The sequence below is a fragment of the Lissotriton vulgaris genome, chromosome 1_1 (genome assembly GCF_964263255.1).
Source record: "Lissotriton vulgaris chromosome 1_1, aLisVul1.2, whole genome shotgun sequence".
Classification (NCBI taxonomy): Eukaryota; Metazoa; Chordata; class Amphibia; order Caudata; family Salamandridae; genus Lissotriton; species Lissotriton vulgaris.
The window spans coordinates 1,328,715,329-1,328,735,060 of NC_141685.1; the positions used below are offsets into that span (position 1 = coordinate 1,328,715,329).

A 19,732-nucleotide genomic window follows, 5' to 3' on the forward strand; every position below is an offset into this window, starting at 1 on the left:
GACGGTAGCAATGATATGGAGCTACACTTTCTAGTCATCCTCCAGAAACGCCCCTATTCCTAAAAGGTTGTTAATCCCAGATAAGAGACAACATACTCTGCTCCAAACAAGGGAAGCTCTCATTCGGGTCCTAATCCGAGAAAATAGTGATGTGGCTAACCACAACTAAAGGCGAAGATTCAGCAAGGAAGGAAAGGGCCAGGAGGACACCTGTATCTATAATGGGGCCCACTTCTCACTTCTACACCTGCACAAACCACCTCAACACATGGTCAAACTTTACTGCAGCTTCCACTCTAATGCTTGCCAGCTTGGACTATCACCCGGACCGTGTGGTATTGTACTTTGGATCAGAAACCAGTAACTGTTAAACACATGAGCTAGAAAAAAACATTTGAAAACAAGGAACACAAGAGGCCTGAAGCAGAGGTATTTCAAGGTAATAGGAAGGAAACGCCAAATCCTTGAAAAAGCATCTCTCCTATCATCCTCTATTCCCTAAATTCAAATGAACAATGGCTTTACAAACCCACCATTTAGAAACTTTCAGAGAAATGTTACCAGGATTTGCACCCCAAACCAAAAGGGAATTAATATAATTTCAGGCAATACAAAATATATAAAAACAGATGAAATTCAAATGCACGCAGTCAACTCACAAACAGAATCTTAACTGAAGTGGCTCCCTCCACAGCCACAATTCAAAGACGGCAATATCATCATTGCACTCTCTCCCCTAATAACCACGAGATTATTAATACCTTCAACATGCTGTACATCCCACACAGGATCTGATGCTCTGTCTCTGCTCTAAATGACCATACACATACAGAAAACTTGGCGCCCCCAACTATCACCCAAGCTTACACAAGAACCTGACCCCCAGTCCTAACACATCCTCAAATGCACCTGCACGTGGCTATGAAACTAAAATTGGCCTAGTTATTCTCCACAGATAACTACCCTCTGCTCCTTAACATCCTTCATTTCTAGAAGAAGGACCTTAGGTTGCGAAAATCCTCCCAAAGCCACCTACCCACTGAATAGCCTTGTACTTCAGCATCTAGCCATAGTGTAAAGTATGCGCTTACAGCTACAACATGCAGTGCAGCAACACATACCTAGTACCCCATCGATAATGATCACCCTCACCTGGATCCCTTGAGCCTACAATGAACAACATTTGCTCTACACATTAGCCAATGCGTAGCACTCCGTCCCCTGCCCTGCTTGAAACCAAGGGAACTGCTTCATGAAGATTAAAGCACTGTCCAAAATAAATAAATAAATAATAATATCTTGAACTTGTTTCCTAACACAACATACAATGCTTTCAAACTTTAATGCACCACACAAATATGCTGCGATCTAGATTCTGTTCTGCAAGAAAGTCACAACTATGTGCAAATACATACTGCAGACATAGGTATGGCACAAAAGAGGGCTGGAAAAAACAAATGGAAATGAAAACAGGCCTATCCCTACAACCGCAACATGCACCAATGTAACAAAAACCAATCTCTACATGCACCTCACAAGCAGAAGCTACTATACGGCAACCACTTGTGCTTTAAGTGTTACAGTAAGCCAAGTGTTTTTCTTTCTCCCCCAGAGCGGTAGCAAGCAGAGATGAAGTCCCAGTCGAAAGGATAAGGGGTCGGTACATATTTCACTGAAGAATGGATCCCAAGGACTACTCTGTGTAGTGATGAACCACTGCCCAGTCCCTGCTCCCTACGCCCACAATGCCAGTAACAGACCTTTCTTGGATTCGGATAGAAGTCCGATTAACCTGTGCCCCTGCCCTGTTCTGATCCTACTAGTCCTAGGAAGCCGATCCTCCAAACTTAATGGTTCATGGCTCATTGGTCTATTCCTCTGGGCTTTATGGTTCAGGATGCACGCACCTATCTTTCAGCTGCAGGGCACTTTCAACTAGCCATGCTCGCTCTCAATTATTCCCTTGACTCAGCAGTGTACCTGTGGAGTGCATTTCCTGCTGACACGCCCTACTGCCTAGCAAGTCCCTCAGCCTGAAGTGGTTGAATTATTGAAACGTAAACCCCGATTTAGGCGCATCTGTCTTGTGTCTTGGCCTGCTTAGTAAGCTAAGCACTTAAAAGTTGATCCCGCATCTGCGTATAGTAGCATTTTAGAGTAGCTAGACCAGTTCTTGCAGTAACTTGCACCATGAAGTCCTCCCCAGTTCCTGAGGCCCTTGCGATTACCACATAACTTACTAATGGCGAATATCGTACTTTTAGTTAACAAATCTGCAGGGGGGGGGGCAAGATTTGATGTCTGCTCGTGAGCAGGGCCCAGGACACAGTATCGGCTGCTGAACTGTATTCTACACTGTTCCTTCTTTTTAGATTCAGGAGCCAGGTCCAGCATGACCGTCCTGGAGAGGTTTACTTTGCTGAAGATCTTTATCTATCTCTTGGGGCCTGATACAGAGTGCTGCTTGTGAGGCGGGTGATCCACTCATGAAAATGTAAGATCAGAGGTAGAAGAGGATAAATGCACACAATAGCAGAACGGGCTGTGGGCAGATGGGACCGTCAGTGTGTCAGTTTCTTTCTGTGGAATGCCAAAATGAGGGTTTTGGGCCTGGTATCTAAACCCAGATCACACAGAGGAAGCACATGTCTGCTGCCAGGAGTGGCACAGGAGAGGTGCACATAAAGAAGCACATAGTGTTGCGAGTCTTCTGAAGAGAGGGGTGTTATGTGAGTGCCCCACATACTGAACTAGCAATAAATGTCCAGCCTTCAACCTCCGTTCCCATTTGCAACCGTCTAGGGCAGAAGAAGGTGAGCTATAGAACCCTCCACAGATCCAGGCCACGGAAATTCCTACTGGGCATGGAAACATCGACCTGTGAAGTCTTGTGTAGAACTCTGACCCTTAACCATCCCCATTTGCATGAATGGAAAATCTGTATTTGGTAGTTAATAAAACATTTTGCAAAATTAAGAAATTAGTATAAAAACTGGAGCTATAACACATGCTCAATAAAATACTCATCAACGCACAAAAAGTGAATATAAAACAGAGATATAGACTGTTCAAATGTCACAATGTATCAGAGAAGAAGGTCTCTATACGCCTCTGCCATCAAGTACCTCAAACAGGACAAACATTTTGTCCGACCAAATAGTTCCTAATGTAACACATTGTTAATCTCGGAGCATGCGATGTTCTGCTTGGCCAATGCATTGAGAACCTTGACAACTCACTTTGTGAATCCACCCATTAGCCTACCATCAAACCCTTGAAAACAAAACATTGCGACGGCCTCATACCAGATGCCTTAAGAATTTCTTCCTCACACAAAGAAAAGCTTGGCGTGCACAAAGAACATGCATAGATGGTTCTGCGAAATAAGGACAAAAGCAACAAGCTGCATATGTTATATACTATTTTAAAATGTTTGCACAATTTCCTCTTTGTCAAAAAGGCCAAGACGTAGTCTTAGAAATTTGAGCTTAGTTTTCCTAGATAGCAACAGCATTAAACACCATTGGGGTACAAGGTGGCAATTATAATAGGATTCTGCTGCCTTGCTTACAAAATATGTAGACTGACAATTCTGGATTTTGTTTCAACCTATCTCACCATTCTAAGTTTTGTTTCAGACTAACAGGCAGACTAACAGGCCTGACTGTCCTTCTCATGCGACCCGGGTAGGCCAGTCGTCCAATGAGAGAGAAGATTAGTCAATAAAAAGACAACACAATGAGATTTTAAAGGAAAAGATAAGAAAGAGGAAGGGCAAAAGGAAAGAGCTGTGCTGAAGTTACTGATGAGAAAGAAAGGAAGGAAGAAAATTCCATCAACAAAAATAAGAGAAAGGAAACAAGAACCTCAGCGTGCCCTAGACCTACCCCTGGCCCTCAGCTCAGTTAGGTGAGTACCGGCACTTATGTTTTTTGTGTAACGCTCTTATCAGGACGCCAATATTAATCTCTGTTGGCTCAACCGTTCTGGACAGTGCACAGGTTGTCGTTCTCTTTAGCTTGGGACACCTAATATCCACTCTCTTCCAACTTTTGAGCTTCATAACCCAGGGCACAGCTACGTTATGTATGTTTCAGGTCCAAGTGATCCAGCAGATCCTCAATATCTGTTTTTCACCTACCCCTCCACCATACCACTCATGATCCACCACTGCCCTCTCCAGTGCAGTTTAGACTAAATAAACCCAGATACACTCTCCATGGGCATTCATAGGTAGTGTCTGGCATTGTCAAATTCTGGATCTGGCTATGCTGTTCGGTCCTCTATTACTTGTTCTAAAAGATATGGTTCTATACAAACGTGGCGACTTTGTCCCCATTTCTGGGTTCAAAGGATGGTTATCCACTCTCCCTGGTTTGAAACTGAAGATCCCCGGCTGATCACAGACTATTTCTCATTGTGGTCGTGTAGCCACACCTCTGGTTCTCCCTTCTGCGCCACGATACACTTCCAGTACCCCAATTCTGAGTTCTAGGGTTCTGGACAGACGAACCCAACCAAGTTCTGGAAAACAGGATTCTTAAGGCAAGCAGCTGCTCTCTGCCTAGTTCCGGAAACCTAAAGCCACCCTTGCCTTCCACACCTGGGTTGGGCCTCCCTGAGGCAGGATATCTGTGTCAGCTCTTGCGCTGGCTCTGGGTTCCTCGGTTCTGCACCTGTTGGTAGTCTCACTCTGTCTTCGATCGGTGTGTGTGCTCTCTGCTCCGTTCATATCATGGCCTTAGACCCGGTATTTGTCCCTCAATATACGGACCTGACCCTGTGCACCTGCAGCCGCTCCGTCTCTAGCTCTTGACTCTCCCCCGAGGGGGCCCTTCACTCTCCCCGGCTTTGGAGTCACTAGTTCTCTCCTGTATTCCAGTGCTGCTTTCCAGCTCACCTTCCGTCCACCCAGCTCCCAGCCCAGCCCGTACCTGGCTCTCGGTGCGCCGCTAGTTCCGGTCTCTTCCTGGTCTCGCGCACCTGCAGCCAGGGGTATCTGCCTCTCCCGTGGGATTCGGAGCCGCAAATCTGACTCCAAGCCACACCCCTACCTTGTGGCGTAGGCCGGAGGGAGGAGCCAGGCGCGAGCGCGCTCAGCCGTCAACCCTCCCCGACAGCACGCGCACGCCGTATCGCGCTTCTTGGGCACGCGCATTTCGACCAGCGGCGATGAGGTAAACTCGTCAATGCATTTTTGACTCATTTGCAACTAACTCTCATGGCTAATGACCTCGCAGCCTGAGCTCTTTAAGTTTTGAGAACTCGAAGGAGGGAAAACAAATCACCACATTTGATGACATGGCATAAGATTGGCACATGACCTTTGACATCAATGATACGTATCTGTTACCTCATCTGCATTAGGCTGCCATCCTCTTTCTTTTTTATCACTTCTATTCACCTGCATAAAAAAACAACACTTCTCGGCCTTCACAGAGATGTATCGGCTGATCTGCTTTTAAAAGTCAAAGCACCCTCGAAAGAGTGTTCATTCTTACTTCACCCCAAAGGGAAACACCTGACTGCGCCTGCTTTTTTGAGTCAGAAATTCAGTCAGTCAGTCAAGATTATGTTTATTTAGACCTTAGTCTTTAAACCGTACAAAAAGTATTTGCGGTTAAAAATATTCTACAAAGCCATTTATATAAAATTCACAAGTTAAAAACATTGCTTCAAATAGGTAATGATAGCAGCAGAGTTTCTTTGGGCGGACCTGTCCTTTAAAAATGTTATACACTTAAAAACATTGTCACTCATAAAAGCTCTATAATTCATCTATTTATCAAAAATTTCTGAAAATTATTGCTCAAATTTTTTAAAGAATCTTTGTCACTTCAGCTACAAAACCACCTCGACCCACAACCTATTCCCCGAAGAAAATGGAACAAAATCACCACCGACCAACTCCTCACATCGCTCAACCAAAACCCACCCGCCCTCTCATCGGACCCAAACCAAGCCGCCATCAAATTCAAACAATGGATCACTCACAGCGCTGACGAATTAGCACCCCTGAAAAACCATCACACCAAACAAGACAGCAAAAAGGCCCCCTGGTTCAACGATGACCTTAAGCAATCCAAGAAGCTATGCCGTACTCTCGAGAAAACATGGAGAAAAAACTCAACCACCGACAACATGACCACCTTCAAGGCAGCCACCCGCAAACACCACCAGCTGATTCGATCCACCAAGAAATCAGCATTCAAGGACCGACTCGACAACAACGCCCACAACAGCAAGGAACTATTCAACATCGTCAAAGAATTCACCAACCCCACCGCAGCCTCAAACGACATCACTCCCTCCCAAAACCTCTGCGATTCGTTATCCTCCTTCTTCTACAACAAAATTGCCGACATACATAACAGCTTTGAAAACAGTTCCAACGAACAATCCTCTCCACCCCCCTCAGATCCTAAACCGACCTCTAACAACCTCAGCGCCTGGAACCCAATCACCACTGAAGACACCATCCGCTTAATGAATTCCATCCACTCCGGCGCGCCAACCGACCCATGTCCCCACCACATCTTCAACAAAGCAGACTCCATCATCGCACCCCATCTCCGTGATGTCATCAACTGCTCCTTCAACTCTGCTACCTTCCCAGAAAGCTGGAAACACGCCGAAGTCAGCGCCCTCCTGAAGAAACCCACAGCAGACCCCTCTGAACTTAAAAACTACCGCCCCATATCCCTCCTCCCATTCCCGGCCAAAGTCATCGAGAAAGCCGTCAATAGCCAACTCGCCGCCTTCCTCGAATCCAACAACTCCCTCGACCCCTCACAATCCGGCTTTCGAGCCAAAACACAGCACCGAAACACCCTCATCGCAGCAACAGACGACATCCGAACACTACTGGACAATGGAGAAACAGTGGCCCTCATTCTTCTCGACCTTTCCGCCGCCTTCGACACTGTCTGTCACAGCACCCTCATACAACGCCTCAGCAACATAGGCATAAAAGGAAAAGCCTTGGACTGGATCATCTCGTTCCTAGCTGGGAGAACTCAGAGAGTCCGACTTCCCCCATTCAAATCAGAGGCCACCGAAGTCATCTGCTGTGTACCACAAGGATCATCACTCAGTCCCACCCTCTTCAACGTTTACATGAGTCAACTCGCTTCCATCGCGCGTCAACACAACCTTAACATCATCTCCTACGCTGACGACACCCAGCTGATCCTTTCCCTCACCAAAGACCCCAACACCGCCAAAACCAATCTTCACGAAGGCATGAAAGAAGTAGCAGTATGGATGAAAAACAACCGCCTAAAACTTAACTCAGATAAAACGGAAGTGCTCATCCTAGGATCATCCCCCTCTGCCTGGGACGACTCATGGTGGCCTTCGGTTCTGGGCTCAGCACCCATACCCACAGACCACGCACGTAACCTTGGCTTCATCCTAGACTCCTCACTCTCGATGACCAAACAAGTCAACGCCGTCTCATCCTCCTGCTTCAACGTACTTCGTATGCTAAAAAAATCTTCCACTGGATCCCCGCCGAGACAAGAAAGACTGTCACCCACGCACTGGTTACGAGTCGACTAGACTACGGAGACACCCTATGCGCCGGAATTGCAGCCAAATTACAGAAAAAACTCCAACACATCCAAAACGCATCAGCAAGACTCATTTTGGACATCCCTCGCCAAGATCACTTTTTCAGCCACCTGAAAGACCTCCACTGGCTTCCCGTCAACAAGTGAATAATATTCCGTCTCCTCACCCACGCACACAAGGCCCTCTACAAACTAGGGCCCGAATGCCTCAACACTCGACTATCCTTCTACACACCCACCCGCCAACTAAGATCCTCCAATCAAGGCCTCACCGCAGTTCCACGTATCCAAAGATCCACCATGGGAGGTAGATCCTTCTCCTACTTGGCGGCCAAGACCTGGAACTCACTCCCCACTCACCTCCGCCTTACACAGAACCACATCTCCTTCAGAAAAGAACTTAAAACCTGGTTATTCGATAAATAATGAACCCCGTCCCCAAGCGCCTTGAGACCCTCTGGGTGAGTAGTGTGCTATATAAATTCCTGAACTTGAACTAGTACCTTTATATAATTATCTAGTGTGATTGCAATATCAATAGTGGGCATTTCTGTAAGTAAGTTGATCGCCTGTGTTCGCTTCCTTGTATCATATTTGAAAAATAAAGGGCGAAGACATAGTTTGCGCTGCTCTAGAATTAATGTGCAGTCTAAAAGGATGTACATCATATAACCCTTTGTACCCAGCCTGCACATACAACACCCTTTGTGGTCCAACATTTTTGTTTTTAGTTCTTCATTTACCAACCACAGGTTTATAAAGATTCGCAATCTCAGAATCTCCTGCCTATACCAATGGTTCGGTAAAATATCCAGGTAGGGGAATCAATTTTCTTTAGACCAGGATTCCATCATGAACTGTACAGACTTTTTCTTGGCAAAGTATTCCATATCTGTTCTTCTTGACACTTCTTGCCCATGATACTTCAAGTCACTTTTGGTGCATTCTACTCGTAGTGATTCTTGGCAAATCTCAACCTTTATACTCTCACATGCCTGCTCAATTTTCTTCGTATTCGCTTTTGCCCACCTTAGATTACTGAATTGGATCTCACTTCTGCACCATTGAGATACTTTCTGGCCTTTCTCTTTGTCCAGCCGTTTCCAAAATCTGAGCAAAGCTTTTTGAGATTGGACCCTCCAGGCTGTTATTCCTAGCACAGATCTTACTGCATGGATCATTGATAATCGTGGCAGGGACAACAGGGATTTCAGACACTTTCCTTCCTCCAGGTCCCAGACACCTTTACCGCTCAAATAAAGGACTTCTGTATCATAGAGAACCTGTGGGTGTATCATTGTGCTGAATGCCTTTAACAGCGGTTGGTGAGACATGTCACCGTACTCGTGGTTAAAGATTTTCAGGCCAGCGATCGATGTAAGAGCTTTCACTTTCTGGGCCTCACGATGAGTATTCCACTTTAGGGCTTTATCAAACCACATCCCTAGGTAGAGATATTCATTGACAGATTCCAATTTCAGGTCACCTAAAAACCAATTAAACTTACTGTCTTTTTTTCCAAAACATAAAATTTTCGTCTTTTCCAGATTTACTGTTAAACATTTCCATACACAGTATTGTCTAAAAGAATTCAACTTTCTTTGGAGGCCCAATTCAGTCTGATCTAATATTACCAAATCATCAGCGTACAATAGGCAGGGCACTTTTTTACCATCCATTCTTGGGCTCACGCTTCTTTCAACTTTTAAGCAGGCCGGTAAATCAGCTAGAAATATAGAAAATAGCTGGGGGGTCAAGACGCAGCCCTGTCTCAGGCCATTTTCAATAGGTATTTTTGGCGTCAATGACCCCTCTGTATCCTTAATTACTTGTGCCCAGTTGTCTCGATGCAGTTCCTTTGTTATGACCAGCAGATCTTTCGGTATATTATTATTTACAAGGGTTTCCCAAAGACAATTCCGATCTACTGAATCAAATGCTGCACGAAAGTCTACGAAGCAACAGCAAAGTTTACCATTTTGTTCCGTAGACTTTCATGCTATTGCCCATAGGGCAAAACAGTGATCGATCGTAGAGTGCCCTCCTCTGAAGCCCCCTGTTCAGTGGGAACTATTGAGAGCTTCTCTACCCAATAATTTAACCTATTCAGGACTATCTTTGAAAAAACTTTTTCTCCTATATCTAGGAGATTAATCAGCCTATAATTTTGTGGCGCCTCCGCGCTCCCTTTTTTATGGATTGGCCTGATTACTGCACCCTTCCAGTTTATTGGCATTCTCCCTTTTGCTAGTATTATTTGGAATAGTTGGGAAAAGAATTTCCCCCACCACTTTATTTCTGACTTCAGTATTATTGCCGGAGATTGTCTGGCCCTGCTGCTTGTGTTAATTTCAGTTTCAGTATTATACTTTCTACATTCTGTTCAGTGAAGTCTGATCTAAATTCTTCCGTTGGCGCTTGCCAAATCTGGGGTTCTTCAGCTACAGGATCACCTCGAATTCCATACAGTTCCTTCAGATACTTTACCCAGGCTGCCTCGCTAACTACACAGTTCAGTGCTCCTGCCGAGGGATCGGACGCTTCTTTTACCAGCTTCCAAAACTGTCTTAGGTTTTTTGATTCAATCATTTCTTGTAGGTTCGCCCAAGATTTTTCTTTATACGACCTTTTTGCGTCAGTAACCATCTTTTTATTCTCATTTTTTAGTTTATTAAGATAGCTTTGTCTCTCTCAGTTAAATTTTTTCCTTTGGCTTCTTGTTACTGACCTTATCTCCCTTTTTTTATTTTGGCAGTCGACCGAGAACCATTTAAGTCGGCGAACCGGGTTTATTGCTTCTTTTCTTTTGTCTTTTTTTAATTCTATTCTGAGGCATTGAACTACTTGGTCAATGTTCCTTTCATACCATTCCAGATTATTACTCCCTATGTCCCCCAGTTCTACCTTATTCTGGAAATTCTTTAATTTTTCCAAATAAACTTCTGTCTGTCTTGTTGATGCTCGTTTAGGGCAGTCAACTTGTTGTGGGATCACTTTCTCTCTATATTCCCTAGTTCCCCCATATATATTCAATTGCAGGTTATGATCACTGCCTTCACTTTGGGGTATCTTAAATTCTCGTACTAAAGGAAAATTCCAGGCGAATATAAATATGTAATCAATTGGGCAGTTTTGTAAGCCTATTTTTAAAGATTTCTTTGCAGGGCAATCTGCTTTAAATCTGTCATTTAGGCAGAGGAGACCCTTCGTCCCTAGAAAATTTACCAGATCTCTGTCCTGCCTCGGGATTTCACAAACTGGAAACTCGGCTTGGTTTATTCCGTAAGCATCCAGTAGTTCCTTGTGCCAGCGGTCAACCTCCTTTGGAATCAACTTATGATTAAAATCCCCCATAATGAGAAACACGTCTGCATCATACTTTTCGCATAGAGAGTCTATATCCTCTTTGAAATTCCCCATCTCAGTTCCATACTCTACAACATTCACCCAATGCATATATACATTTATAACAATTACAATTTCATATTCCTTGTCCTGGGTCAGCAGGGTTACTCTACACACCGATAGCCATTTACATTTCACATTTAACCTAATTGTATTTCTTGTTACTTTTGTCAATAGAAGGGTCATAATCCCCCCAGCCGGGCGTCCAAATCTTTTTTTCTTAGCTGGGTGATTTACTTGGAGGTAACCATCGAAAATTGGGGTTTCGTCGCATTGCCAGGTCTCTTGCAAACAAGCAATTTTCGCATTGTTTACTAATTCCTTTATTTGCTCTTGTTTTATCTCATTTCCTAAGCCATTATTATTCCAAGATAAGAGACTTAAGCCATGCAACACCCCCTCTTCCTATTCCACCTCACTTAACCCCTTCGATGCTCATGACGAGCTCAGCTCGTCATGAGGCACAGTTGAGCTGTGCTGATGACGAGCTGAGCTCGTCATGAACAATGGTAAATCTGGGAATGCAGCGCAGAAGGAAAATATCGCTGGCAGCCAAGGTGTTAAGCCGCCATCTTCATCCATTACCTCCATATACTTTTGGGAGGGGCCTGCAAGACTACTTCTTTGGTTCCAGTTGCCCCAGGAGTGATCATTTACTGAGTTGTTTACCGCTATATTCAGGACACTACCCTCTTCTTCATCATCCCTCAGTAGCCTCAAACTGTCTCCTACCAAGGCCTGCATGGCACTTTATGAAACTACGTCCTAATTGGGAGTTTCCCTTTAGTTCACTCGCTGGGATTAGCCTTATACCTTCCTGAAGTATCTCACTGGCCGCTTTATCAATGGCCAATTTTACCAGGTCAGAGTAAAATAATACTCTTGTAATTTCCTTCCCGTTTATTTTTTCTATGAAGCCCACCTGTCTCAGATCTTTTTAACCTATCCCCCTCAGACTAGGGCATTTAGAGAATGAGAGTACAATTTGTGCCCAGTTTTAGGGGTTCATCTTCCTTAAATTGTTTCCCCTTTGTCCGGAGTGCTCCGGTTCCAGGTACAGCCATTTGTTTCTACCAACCTCTAACCCCTTCTTGGGGGCTTCAAGATCTTGCTGCCTATGGTTTATCCTTCTGGTGAGCCCCATTTTACTTTCTATTTCTGGTTTGCCTTGTTGATGTAATACTTCTGCTTGGTTATATAATACCTCTGGGTGTTCCTGGTTTGTCCCCCTTGGGAGGCGTTTACTTTCTGGTTTATGTTTGGGGTTTTAGGTTTTAGTTGCTCCTTTCTTAAGCCCTTACTACACAGACTTTTTACTTGGGCAATAGGGACTTTTCTTTTAGCCACTACTATAGGAGTCTTAATGGGTACTGATGTACGGGCGGAAGAATCTAAGCTTCATTCTGCATCTTCCTCACTTTCCTTCCTTTTTCCCTTTGTTACTACTTTTGTTTTCCACTTCTTACTTATCTTTCTTTTCATATGACCCCTTACAGATTCGCTTCTTCTTTTTATAAGCATTGGGCATATGGATATATAAACGGTTTGTGGGGATTCTATTGTCTCACTACCTCCGTTCAGTTCCTTGGACTAGGGCCGATCACTGGTCTTAACATATGTGGCATTTTCCCTTGATGTGTCCTGCTGGGTTAGAGTTTTTGACCCATTTGGATATTGTACTCGACGGTTTGGTGAATCTCCCCAGACACTGCTTAATACTTGACTGTCATTTTCCATTAACCCTGTATTCTCTGGTTCCAGTGCATGCCTTGAGAATAGATTTGGAGAAGATGGCAAACGCGGAGCTTCTATTTGTTCATTTAGGCTCAGGAGGGAGTGGTTTATTAAAAAAGATACCACCAATACCTCTTCTGGCGGGATTCCCGTACCATTCCCATTCAGGCGTTCCTCCTCCTCCTCCCCAAATTCCAGGGGTACTACAGGTTGCTCTAATATTTTATAATGCTTCCCTAGAAAGTCCTTTACGGAGTTGGTTGCTGAGGAGCTACCTTTAGGGTTGGGTACTGAGTCGCAAATGCTTTGAGCTTGAGGGGTCTTTTTGGTGGCTTTTTTATTTTTTCTATTCTGGCGTGCCCCTTTACTGATCCCCTCGGGGCTAGCCTGGCTTTCTTGACTCTCATCCAAAGTCCTAGACCCCCCTGGTGTAGTGTAGTTCCTATTTTCCCAATAGGCTCTTCGCATTGGAATAACATAAACAGCAGTGTAGACGTAGGACTGAGGTCCTCTAGGTCTCTACTGACTATGTTAAACTTAATTTAGGTTTGCGCCAGCTAGCTCAGAGGTCACTGGAAACTTTCTTGAATGAATAGGGAGGGATAAACTTCCCTGGCTCAGACAAGAAAGGATTCAGTTTCCGACAACCGCATAAACATGACAACTTTGCTCCCTCAGAATAAGAGTGTATCTCTAGAGGCGTGTGAAAACAATAGATAGCTATTTCACTCACTCAGCAGTGCATACTTAGTTTCACCAGAGTGCAGAGAAATAGAGAGACGGGCGTTTTCAATAAAAGGTGTTATTTATTGAGCAGTCTTCTTTCTCATGCAAGAGAAATGAATTGCCACAATTGCAATACTTAAAGTAAAGTAAAGTAAAGTCCGTACAGTAAAAGTACTATAATGAAATAATACTGTAAAAGCATTGATAGGGTTTCTTAGCCATATGATACTTTAAAATGGATAAAATATATACATACATAAATACATTGACTAACGTACTCAACTGGTGCTTCTAACTCAGCCTACCCCGGTGTACCTGACCTAAGCCTAATACATGGGAAGGGATGAGTAAGTAGCAGTTTAAGTTAAGTTGGTTAAGATAGTTTTGCCAAGAATCTGCATCAAGAATTCTCTCAAGGGTTTAGTCAGCTCCGTACCTTGGTAATAGAATGTGGGAGGTCTGGTATCTCTTTCCTCAGGACTCGATATCCCAGCCACCCGCAAGAGTAGGCTGGAAACACCGGAGCTGGATTTTCTCGGCTGGAGAAAAAGACAGCGTCTCTCTCAGTGCGTCAAACGGGAGTGGCGGCTTCCGTGGGCTCTTGCAGCAGCTGGGCTCTTGGGCAAGTAGATAGCCGCTCTGCTCCAAACCACCGTGTGTTTGCTTAAGGCAACTGTTGGTATTTTATACCTGGAAGGTGCCGGGTTTGACGTAAGGTTGGACATAAGACGTCACTAAGAACTAACAGTTCTTTCTGGACTTCAGGAGTTCTTGTTCAAATCAAAACAAAAGCAGGGGGATTTTCCTGGGCTGCTGGAGGCCCTGATTTGTTTAAAGAGCGCGTTGTGCTTTCTAGGAGTCGATGGGAGTAGCTGTGCTTTGCTTTGGACTGCATGGGCTATTACTGAATATGGATCTGATTCTTATGCCTTTATCAGGATATTATTGATTATAACCTCACAAGGGCATAAATCGGGAATATTGAATTAGGGTCCTAGATATAAACACGACACCCACTCCACGGATTGATGTCCATCATTACTAAAAAACTAAGCAATAGTAAACATTCAACGATGCATGTGTGTTTTCCTACCCACCCCAAAATACATATTACGAATTTGAAATGGTATAAGGTAAATACACGAAAATTAGTGTTGGTACTGTACGCTTTTCAAGCAGTGTCATCATTCAGATAAATGCATATATATATCAGCTAAATGAATTGCGAACATTACACATGAAATGGCTCTAAATACAGAAAAGGTCGACCATTTCATCACATATTTATACAAATTGCTGTATATGTGCTAGAGGCTGAGGTAAAATATTGTCTCTAGTATCCTAAAATAGAAGCTCTGTTCTCTAAGAATAGTTTTACTTTAAGCAGAGTACCATGTGCCAAAAAAAGGTAAATATTTGGGATAATGAACAAAAATATTTTCGCTTTCAGGAGAAAAAATAGTTCCAAATATTTTTTGTAGTTTTGTTTTTCAAAACTGAAGGCCGAATTCAGAGTTCAGGGAACGCTGTGTGCTCATTGTTTTTATTAAGAGTTATTCTCGTTGACTGGAGAGAACATTATTTCAGACAGACCCGCAAAAAATTGGTCTACCACATCAGGTGAAAGTTCGACCAAGTTCGAAAATACTGCAACTGTGCAGTTCTCTGCGTGATTGCTATCATCGATGTTTGGATCAGCAATGCTCACAGTAGGCTGTACCTGTTTGGTGCTGCTTTCCTCTCGTACCTCACCGCCACCTATTCGTAGTGGTGAAGTCTCACCGAATGCCGTCATCAGAATCGGTAGCCGCTGGGGACAACACGATGCATGAGTCGTTACAGGACCTAGCAACGTATCGATATCCATTGTTACTGCTGATTGTAGTGTAAGTCAGACGTCCAACACGCATTCTTCTCCACATAGCAGACATCGAAGCACAGGTATGATGCAATCTTGCCAGATCGGTCTGAATGAAAGAAACACACAACTAAGTAACACCTCACGTACCCCCACCCTAATGTGAAGTGAAGGCGGTATACCTGGAGAGGAATAAAAGGTTGGCTTTGCCTGGCAATCAGAATAGTTGAACTTGTAGCTCAATCTAAAACACAAGAACCATATTGTCAGTTTTCTTCTTTTCATTTACTAGAACTAATAACCACTGTAGTGATACACATACCAAAGTAAATTTCTAATATGGCTTCAACAGGGGTCAATATGGTAGGTAGCCAGCCAGGCGAAGCTCATAAGCCCCTGTTGCACAAAACAAAGAAATGAAGACAATAGTTATTGTCCAATGCCCTGGAATTGCAACGCCTGGTTTCCTCACCAGACATGTACCTGTTGCAGCTTAAGAGAGCAGCTATAACAGATCCTGGTCCTTAAGTAAGCATATACTCTACAACAATAAATGCTGAATACTTCTTCAGCATAACAGTACTCCCCAAAGTCTTAGCTGAGCACTTCTTGGCAGTTAAAGTCAATTCAAAGTAACATCCGAAATTCCCCTACTCCTGTGGGAATTTGGGCAAAGAGACAGACATTCTTTAAGGAATAACCCTTAAGCAGGTAAGTAAGTCATGTAAAAGGAGCCGTGGAGGAAACTCCCCTGAAGATTGTTGCTCTCCCGACAATCCAAACCCTCGGAATAGATCCAAGGAAACCGCTATGCAAAGGGCGAACCTCCGTGGAGACTCAGGAAAGGAGCCTCAGCCGAGGGCTCCTCAGGACGGAAAGCACTGCAAAGCGCAGCCAAAACAGGAAGCAGCAGAGGGCTCCAAAAGAACTCACCCGCCGAGACCACCAAATAAGCAAAGGATACACTGGAACTCTAGGAACAACCTTACCGTCCACGAAGGCACTCAGAATCAACGGCAGGCGCTGTTGTTTCTCGTTCGGTAATGTTCCTTCCGCGTGTGACGTCATCAACACGGGCGTCGCGCTCCGAACCTGGAATCATGGGAATTGTAGTTTGACATTGAACAAAGTCGTCTCAAGGCAGGGTTCGAGACGAGGCCCCGCCGTGAAACCTGACAAAAGGCACAGTTGTCTGTAAAAGAATAGACTTCTTTCTGCTTAAAGTATCAATTCGAATAGAAGAGATATTCAACGAGGGCCATAACGCAGCCCCCATATCTGGATTGCTGTGTGGATACAATACTTGCATACAGCAAACGGCCCTGGAAGTTACAGTTGTCAGATAGGCTTTTCCTGGCAGCATGCCACAACAGCTGTGGTCACTTATTAAAACGTAACTGCTGTTAAAAAGTGGTCTAAAAAATGGCTCTATCCGTTTTGCAGGCGTGCCATGCAGGTGACATGAAAGGTTATTTGAAGACCCTTCGCAGGCTCCATGCAAATTAATACCTTGACACAGAAGTGTACCGCTTAGTGATTTTTTACAATTTTTACCACTAAGGAATACCTCCTTGTTCCCTTCACTATAACATCTGTGTGTATAAGGTAAATCCCAGGTTGATTTGATGTATTCTTTACCCAACCTTTCATACTGGCCTGCAGGTATATACTCTTGGCAGTATTTAAACTGGAACGTTGTTATCGGAATTGTAATCGTTCTGTGTATTATCCATTCAATGAAAGGTCTCTCTGACATTGTCAATGGTAATCTCTTGAGTTTTTCAGTGCTCAGAATCGTATAGTCTGCTCTTTTTTGTGCCAAACTGATTTGTTTATCAGTAAGGTTAAAGATACCGAATAATGACGTTGTGTTGATTAAACGCCATGGAACGTGGCCTGAACGCAGATTTTGCAACGTCCAACCAAGTTGTACAATAGAACGTAATTGAGACTGACCATGTTGTAACATTAGTAAGTCCTGCTCTATTATATCAAAAGCAGATGATACAATGCTGTCCAGTGAATATATTCTGGAGGACAGAGTCGTTAACTCATTGTCCACAACAGAAAGTGATTTTTCCAAATTTATACGATCAATTTCTCGTATTTTTTCTGCTGTCTCAATTTGCATTACTTTCCAAGCTTCATTATACACAGCGTATATACCGGCCGCTATGAAATATTTTTGTCGCTGTTTGCGTGGTCTCAATATGAAATCACGCAAGTCAGCACCGTCTTTAAGTGAAGTCAAGGGTTGCTTAATTTCAGCCAGTGTGTATTTCTCTAGCCACTCAAGGCATAGTTTCCCTACACTGTATGTTGTAACTATCCCTGGATATTGTCTCTGGGAGTATCTAGGGTCTGGTCTGGTCATTTTGAACCCCTGTGTTTTGTTCAGGAATCTATCTTGACAGTTATTTGTGTCTATTGGCCAGATCAACCACTTTTTCTAATCAGGATGTGTTCTGTTTTGGTGTAAAATATGGGATACGTCTATCTCCACATCTGTAGTGCTGTCACTGTCAGTTATGGGTTTCGGAATAGACAGTGTATTTAAATCTTTTATCTTAGCTAGGCCAAGACAAGTAGTTTGTTGAATTGTGTCATTCAAGAATATCGTTTGTACTGGGATCACGCAGGCCCTTAATAATGCTTCGAAGCCTTGTACTTGCCAATCTTTGGAACCCCAGATCGTTTTTGTTTCTATGGTGTTTTTCCAAAATTCGAAACCAAATGTAGACATTTTGTCATAAAACTTTTCAGAATAAATCAGTTTAGTATTTGTCAACATTATTTTCATTCCTGTCCTACTTAACATTTTAAAATAAAAAGTTTCTGGATCACTGTTATTAAACCCCGAGAAGTACTGGAATTTCTCATAAAATGTTTTCGACTGCCTTTTGGTGGAGTTGGACAGTGTTCCCACTGGTTATAAGATAAAACATTTCTAGGCTGAGCAGTTTTATGCAAATAGTGATCACCATAATGGTTGTAACAGTATAACTCTTCATAATTCGATGAACCCTGTAAGTAATCATGTTCTGTGAATTTTGATGACATTACTAAATCTGACATCATATTATTAATGTTTTCAAAGTCCCAATCATCTGAGAATGTACTTGGTGTCACAAAGTCACTTAATGAAACCTTGAACTGATGTGGATATTTCAAGACCCCAACCGGGCCAAAAATGTCATAATCGGTTCTGTCCCATGCTACCCCACCGGGTATTGGATTGGCTGAGATGTTCACAGATGACAGTTCTCTTTTCTCGACGTGGGAGGATGTGTGAGGCTTTAGGACCAAGTTGATGTTCTGACTTGCTGTGTCCATTGTACTATATTTTCCATCAATGAATTTTCCCAAACAGAGAACCGTGATGAGCCAAAGCAGGAGAGTAAGTACACCTAACATAATCCAAAATTCAATCCATGGTGAAATCAGATATGTTTCTTTTAGTTGGTGAGAAAGTTCAATTAACTTGTCTTTGAGAGTTTTTGTTGGAGGCGTTTCTTCATTCTCGCTTGGATCTTCAGAGAAGTCGTCGAAATTGATGAAGTAGCCAGATGCAGTTCTGTCAATTGTTGGAATTTTTTCCGGATTTTCATTTGCTTTTGCATTTTTCATTCTTTCATTAGCACAGTCAGAGGCTACACCATTGTAGACTGGTGTTTCTTGACGAACTGTCTTTATTTGGGTTTCAAGAGGCACTAGTTCCATGGCATAATTGCATAGTCCTTTGTTATTCACTGCAGGTTTATCAAATGTGATTAGTCTCTCAGTATGAGCCTCTTGGATTGTAGCAAATTTCGGTATTCTGCTATTTCTTGGGAGTCCACTTGGCCTACTACTTATTATTGCCACATGATTGTGGTTTTACCAGGTCAATGGATACAACTCTGTTTTCCCTTTTACCAGCAAGGGGCGGTAGTACAACTGATCTTGTTCCGCTGATAGCTAAGACAGGTACTGCTTTTCTGAAAGAAGGCACAAATTCCTTCTTTACCGCAATCTTTTCTCTGTCCAGATCCCCAATCTTTGGAATCCAGACAGTTCTTGCTGGGACAGGTGGTTTTTCTTCAGTGGCTGTCGGCTGTTGTTTCAACTTTATATTACTCAGGTTTTTTCTTGTTTCATTTAATCCCTGTAAAACAGCCAAACGATCTTTGATATCAAAGGATTTATCTTCTACCACTGAAGTGTGACTATCAAGATCCTGAATAAGCATTCTAGTTCCGAACAATAGTTTGTATGGAGTGAGACCTTTTAGAGAATTTCTTGGCAGATTATTAAGACTACGTTGGACACTTGTTAAATGTTTGACCCACCCATCACCCGAACCTAATACCCTCGCCGTTATAGATTGCTTTATTTCCCGTTTTTTTCTTTCCACAACCGCATTTCCCTCAGGATAGAAGGGAGAAGAGTACCACAATGC

At 43.4% G+C, this 19,732-nt stretch overlaps 1 protein-coding gene across 2 annotated transcripts in view; it reads right to left on the minus strand.

The window, feature by feature from the left end:
• The window catches only part of LIMA1 (LIM domain and actin binding 1), a 207,547-nt gene extending 202,313 nt beyond the window's left edge, over positions 1 to 5,234 (minus strand). The window contains exon 1 of one of the 2 annotated variants that reach the window (XM_086966210.1): positions 4,935 to 5,234. The gene's annotated coding sequence lies outside the window, so the exon portion shown is untranslated. The remainder of the gene's footprint in view (positions 1 to 4,934) is intronic. The other variant, XM_086966218.1, reaches the window with a different exon arrangement.
• Between the last annotated feature and the right edge of the window lie 14,498 nt (positions 5,235 to 19,732).